The sequence below is a fragment of the Oxyura jamaicensis genome, chromosome 20 (genome assembly GCF_011077185.1).
Source record: "Oxyura jamaicensis isolate SHBP4307 breed ruddy duck chromosome 20, BPBGC_Ojam_1.0, whole genome shotgun sequence".
NCBI classification, from domain to species: Eukaryota; Metazoa; Chordata; class Aves; order Anseriformes; family Anatidae; genus Oxyura; species Oxyura jamaicensis.
The window spans coordinates 4729498-4735825 of record NC_048912.1 but is presented as its reverse complement, the minus strand read 5'-3'; positions in this window follow the sequence as shown (position 1 = coordinate 4735825).

The following is a 6328-nucleotide window of genomic DNA, read 5'->3' as shown; positions in this document are numbered from 1 at the left end:
CTCTACAGCTTTAAATAATGCCTGCAACTGTGTAAAAATGGCAACTTGAAAAAGCAAAAGTGAAGTGCTGAGAAATTCCAGTACAGAGTAAAGAAATCAATCCTTGGACGTTTTTTTTGCTCTAATGCATTCAGTGCTACAAAAGGGTCAAAGAAAAAAAACACCACCAACAACCAAAAAAAAAACCCAAACCCAACAGCGAAAAAAAAACAACCTAGAAGCATGAAACTCTTGATTGGCAGAATTGTATTGCTGAGGGGGTCTAAGAAATCAAATTTTTCTCATCTGTAAAATGGAAGCGGCTTTTGTGTTACAACATAAATCTAGATTGTTTTTCAATTATTCAAAATAAGAGATTTAGATATTTCTTATCTTGATTTATGGAGCCCCAAAGCTGACTTAGGCTTTGGTCTGTAAATGTTTTCAGTGCAGTTACTGCCTATGGAGAAAGGCCTTGAGAGTCCACAGTGTTTTGGCTGAAGACCCCCCAAATTCCTCCCCTCCGTGTGATTTGAGTCAACGTTTTCGTGTCTTATTAACTCAGCCTTGGTTTCCAGACTGTCTCTCCCTCGGGAGGGCAGCAAAGCCGTGGTGCTTTGCAATGCTCAGTGACCAAGGTGACGCGAGGAACTCCCAGGAGATGCCTTCTGAGGATGGAAGAGGCCTTCACATCCATCCTGTCCCACCTTTTTCCTTAGATAATTTTAGAAGCTGGAAAAGCCTCTCCATGTGCCATTTCCAAGGTGTTGGCGGGGCAGCTTGGGGAATGTGTGTGGCTTTTTTTCTCTAGATCCCACGGTCATTCAGGTGAGCGGGACACTGCACAAGCCCTCTAAAGGGTAGTACTGCCCAACCCCTCTGCCAAAAGACCAGCTGCAATTAAAGCAGTCAAACGAGGATCTAATTACAAAAACTCCCTGCATAACTACAGAAATATTTTGTGTAAATTGGTGGAGAAAAAATTTAGTATAAACTCTGCTGCAAGCCAATAAATCTACTTGTAGTGTAGTGCTTCCGGAGACAGTATCAAGTGAATGTCTGTGTTCCAGAAAAAGAAAAAGGTTCAATATGTTCTGAAATGCCTTTATCCTGTTTCTCTGCTAACTTCCCCCAAGCCGTTCTGTCTCCTGGAGAGATCCCAAATCCCTGGGACTTCTTCCAGCCCTCCTCTTCGTGGCAGGCGTTACAGGCTCCTAATCAGGAAACAAGTGATTGCACGTTACGTGTGTGCCCCAGTAGGATGAAGAGATGCATTCGGACTTCCAGCATCATCAGCGGCTCCTACCTCATGTGCTGCACAGCAAAAAAGGGGTGTTGCACAAAGTTACATGGGCAGAGGGACAAGGAGCAGGAGCTGTGTCTGGAAGCCCACGTGGATCTCAGCAGCCAGCCCTCCTTGCTCCCCCATAGTCCCATCAGATGTAGGGTGCATCCAGCAGCCCTGGTGTTCCCCATGTGGCTGCAGCTCTGGTTTGCCTAGGGGGTGGGAGCTGCATCTCCCAGACGTGACTACAGCGAACAGCCCATGGGAGGGAACGTAGAGGGGAATTGCTGTTTCTGCCTGGATATTCCTCGGAGACCACTGGCAGGCCTTGTGGGTTCTCTGCAGCTCCCTGCTAGGAGGTGGCAGGTTTTGTTTCCCTGTTGTGGGGGGGTGCCAGGGGAGCACAAGGAGCCTGGCAGTGGGGCAGGTGCCCAGCTGAGTGGGTGCAGGTGGCTGCAAGACCAGGACACATCATGATCCAGAAGACCCTCTAGGATAGGTGCATCTCCTGCTCCGTGCTCTCCTCTTCCATCAACTTCAGCCTACTTTTCTGTAGTTAAATCATAAAATGGTAAGAGGCGCAGCCCCGAGAGCCCGTGCTGAGCCCCCTGCAACTCTTCTCCCCAGCAGCACTGAGAGCAGAGGGGCTGTGGATGGTGGGGTGCTGGAGGTGCCTGCCCTTCTCTATAAGTAACTTTCTGCGAGTGCTGGGTGCAGGGGAGCAGCGGGGGCTTTCCCCCAGAGCTGTGACATCCTTGCTCAGGCCATGGGACCTGACAGCAGGAGCATATTTTGATGCCAGAAATACTAATAACATACCAGCAGTTTTTACTTGTGGTCGGTCTCGCTGGAGATAATGCTGGAGCCCGAGCAGGGCAAGGCAGCTGCGTTAGATGCAGGGCTTAATGACTGCAGATGCTAAAGCCCGTGGCTAAAGCCACTCTAGTGGCTGGGCTGATTGTGCCAGGTGCTTCGATATCCACCAGTGTGAGGCTGTTACTGCTGCACCCACAGCTCTCCATGCCATATCCAGGCCGCTGTGCCCTCCTTCTCTTGCCCACGGGCACCGGACTGCACAGGGCAGGCACGGGGCCCCTGAGCTTTGCAGAAGACAGTGACTTATAGTCTTTATCCCACCAAAAGTAACGGCCATTTTATAGTCATAACTATCTCCTGCGACTAAATTTCATCTGGCAATCAATAAAGTATACATTAATTACACATCGAAAAGCAGTAAAAGTGACATTCTTTCCCATGGACTTGCACTGCAACAAGCTTGGTTCCTAATACAATTTTAACGTCGTTACAGCCCAAGGGTTTGCATTATCTCACCAAGGGACATGGGATAGTGAGCAGCAACTGGCCAGCTCCCTCAGGGCCCTGGCTTGGAGGCAGAAGAGCACACAGCCCCACGGCATCTCCTTTTGCTCTTGGAAACCTGATTGTCCCACTCAAACCAAAAAGGAGCAATAGGTAATGCACTGCCAAGTGAAGTTAGAGCCAGTCCTGGGCAGAAACTTCCCAGTGGGTTCCCAGCCCTTTGCTGCCTTGGAGCCATGACAGGAGCATGAACACAGGCAGAGGGGCGAAGCAGTGGGTTGGCAGGAGTCATGGAGACGGAGGCTGAGACAAGGAGTCTGAGCAGTGCTGAGCACCAAGTCCTTCAGCTGCACTAGTACCTGCAAACGAGCTCCCCAGTATCATCTGCAAAAATATCCACCTCATACGTTCTGCATTATTTGACCTTCTGTCCCTACAAATAGTAATGGAAGAGCAACAGAAAGCTCTCTAATGCGCTCACATTGTAATAAAGTAACCCCACTAGGAATAAAATCTAAAGCAATTACTGTGCCAGGTATTATGCTGATTTACCAAATTGCAGTTGAAAGTCAAGAAGAGTTGAGGATACAGTGATAAAACATCTGATCTAAAATCTGACTCTAAATTACCCTTCTGGCCAGCACAGTATTTCAGCCAGAAGAATTGTTATTCCTCTAATTTCTCTTCTTCAAAAATCATCGTTCAAACCAATAATTTTGCACTCCTGATGTACTGGAGTGAGGACTCATCTGCACTTTGTGCTGTGTGATTAGCTACTAAAGGCAATGCTGAGACTGAAGAACAGAAACTTCCCTCTGCAGGGTGGGGCATACAAAATGCAAACTGTGTGCAAGAAAAAGTCTCTCGCTGCAGCCATTCTGTCCTCAAAATGGAAGAAAAGATGCACCACGTCACGTTTGCTTGATGGGTAGAGTCTTTCTATCATCTCCTGGTAATCATGCTGGGCAGAGGGCAGGCAAAGTTCAGCAGGTCCTGCCAATGAAGCTTATACCCTGCACCTTGGACCTTGGCCACCTGCACTGCTCACTGAGGACCCCATCACCCCCAAGCCTGTACCGGTGTAGGATGGGCCATGACATGCAGGTGAACTCACCTGAACTTCCATAATCATGAAGCATGGCTATGTCTGTGACAAGCTGGAGGTGCTGAGCAGCCAATGCTGGCTCTGGTGTACAACCTCTCACCAGCAGCACTGCAGAGCAGCCCCAACCCCAATGGGACCTTTGGGGAATGGGGATACTGGCCACGGTGCAAAGCTGCCCTCGGTGGGTGACAGGACCTCACCCGGCTTGGCACAAGTCTTCTATTACCGGCACGTGCTGCTGCTGTCAGGGGCATGAGATTTGTGAAATGAAGTCCTTTCCTTTGATCCTTCTTGTGTAAAGTTTTCAGTATTGCTTGTCAGGACTGGTTTTCCTTCTATTCAGTCATCTTAATAATAAAGGTGTGGGGCAGGACATGGGGTGCTGCTGGTGGGTGATCCTATCCTGAGCGAGCTGTCCAGAGGCACAGCATCCGCCTGGACGGCAGCCTGCGGGGCTGCGTCTCTGCCCCCAAAAGGTTAATGCCGCTGAGATCCTGCTGATCAGGTTTGCTAAATTTCCCATTACATCCCACTGAGATGCTAATTATGTCCTCATAAGCTAAAGTCAATTAGAGAGGTTTCTCCCTGCCCGCACTTCTTGACTTCAGTCTCCATCATCAGCCTTGGGCCTGGGAGCACCTGCCTGGGTCCTGCTTCCCCCTGTGGCCCTAGAAGAACCCAGTCCCAAAGCCATTTCGGAGCCTTCCGATGACAAAAGTGGCTGAAAGCAGGAGCTCTGTGGTGGCCCCTGCATGGGGAATGTGACCTGTGTGGAGCAATTGCAGCCGCACAGGCACAAGGAGGAGGGGGGGAGCTGATATCCTTCTTCAAATATGGAAAAAATTACTGCAACAAGGAAAGCAATAAATTCTCCCCGATGTTCAAATGTGAGGGATTTGCTTTGTAGGGAGAGAGATTTAGGATAACTGCCTGGAATTGAAAGGTTTTTAGAGGGAGGTTAGGCACACAGGGAGGGTTTAGGAAGGGCTGACCCTGCCCTGAGGCTCTAGAGGGGATCAGGTAGCTTCTTGAGAGCCAGATACCATATTTTCTACTAAAGCTGGTCATAAATGAAGGATTCAGACCAAGGAAAGGGTTCCTGGCCATGCCACTGCTGCCTGGCCGATGTGCCCATAGGGCTGGGCAAGCGGTGCCTGCACCCTGCCAGCCACTGGTCGTGTGCCACCAGCCAGCCCTTGTTTGGGTGGCATTTAGCTCAGGGGTCTGGCACAAGGCAGTGCTCTGGTGCTGGCCTCTCCCAGACCTTCTCCCACAGCTGGCAGCAGCTTCCCTGTGATTTCAGCTTCTCTAAGCCACTTTGCTGCATGAAAAACATTAAAGTTCAGAAACTCTCCTTGGAATATGCCCTATCTCCTGGCTGTGATAACTTAAGGTAGGTTTTCATCTTAATGTCCTGTTCTCCTCCCCCGTTTTAGTAATTGCATATGTGCAAGAAATCTCCTGGCTCTGATATTGCAGGGTAATTATCTGTTCACTGCAAGCTAGCCAGTCAGGGCTGGGATGCCGTTCTGCACGCTGCTCCTCAGGAAATTTTATCATGCTCCACGCTTCGTTTTCAAATGGATCAAGATGACAGAGGTCAGAGGGGAGCTTCATGGTCCGACGCTGGGCACCAGTGAGGAAGAGCCCCACGTTTACAGCTTCATCCAGCAGCTCTGCTCATTGCCCACCTCCAGCACCCTGCGCTGTGCTGGGAGAGCCCTGATTTCACTGTGCTCGTGCCAAGGCTCGCTGTGCTTGCACCAGCATGGTTAATGGGACAAGGAGTGGGAACTTTTTGCTTTGTACCTGCTCTTTAGAGAGCAGGAAGTGTGGGGTTAAACAAGTAGCTGCTCTAATGAAAGTTGATTCACAGAGTTACTTCTTGATTTCACGTCTCGCTCTCATGCAGGGAAGGCAAATGCTCTCAGCAGAGAGGACTGGCACTCGGTGGCCTCGCAACGACGATGGCCTCAGAAGAGGCGGCTAACACAGACGTGGTGTCAGGCTGATTGCAGGAGTTTGTGACCTGCCTGGATCTCTGCGGGGTGCTGAGGGGTGCCGGGGGCTCGCCACCCTGTGCGGTGGTGTTGTTGCTTCCACCTCTCCCAGCCCCCCGAGGGGGGCTGCGGGGCACGGCCTGCTCCCAAGGCCACCACGCCCCGGCAAGGCCTCACCCCTGCCTCCCCACGGAGAGGGAAGCTTTGGGATGGCAGAGGGTGGGATTTTGGGGTGGTTTTGGTGTGCCGGCAGGGTGCAGGGTACACATCAACCACAGGACACAGCAGGAGCTTCCACCCCTCCCCCCCCATGCTCCTGGCATTGTCTGGTGGTCAGCAAGGGCACCTGGCACCACAGAGGGGACTTGCTGCACCAGACACAGGGCATGGCAGCGTTTTTGAAGTGTATAAAACCATTAGTCAATGAAAAAGACCATTTATCTCATCAAAAAAATCCTTAGCTCTGAAGGGTGAGCTCCCTGTGGATTATTAAAATGGTCTGAAGGCTTTAAAAAGTTATTTTAAGTCATTGGAGAACATAAATGTTAAAGTCACTTTCATCAGAAACAGGTAACAGTGGGGATAATGGGATCTTAACTATGACATTTGGACCTAAATGAGACCTGATGCCCTGAACTG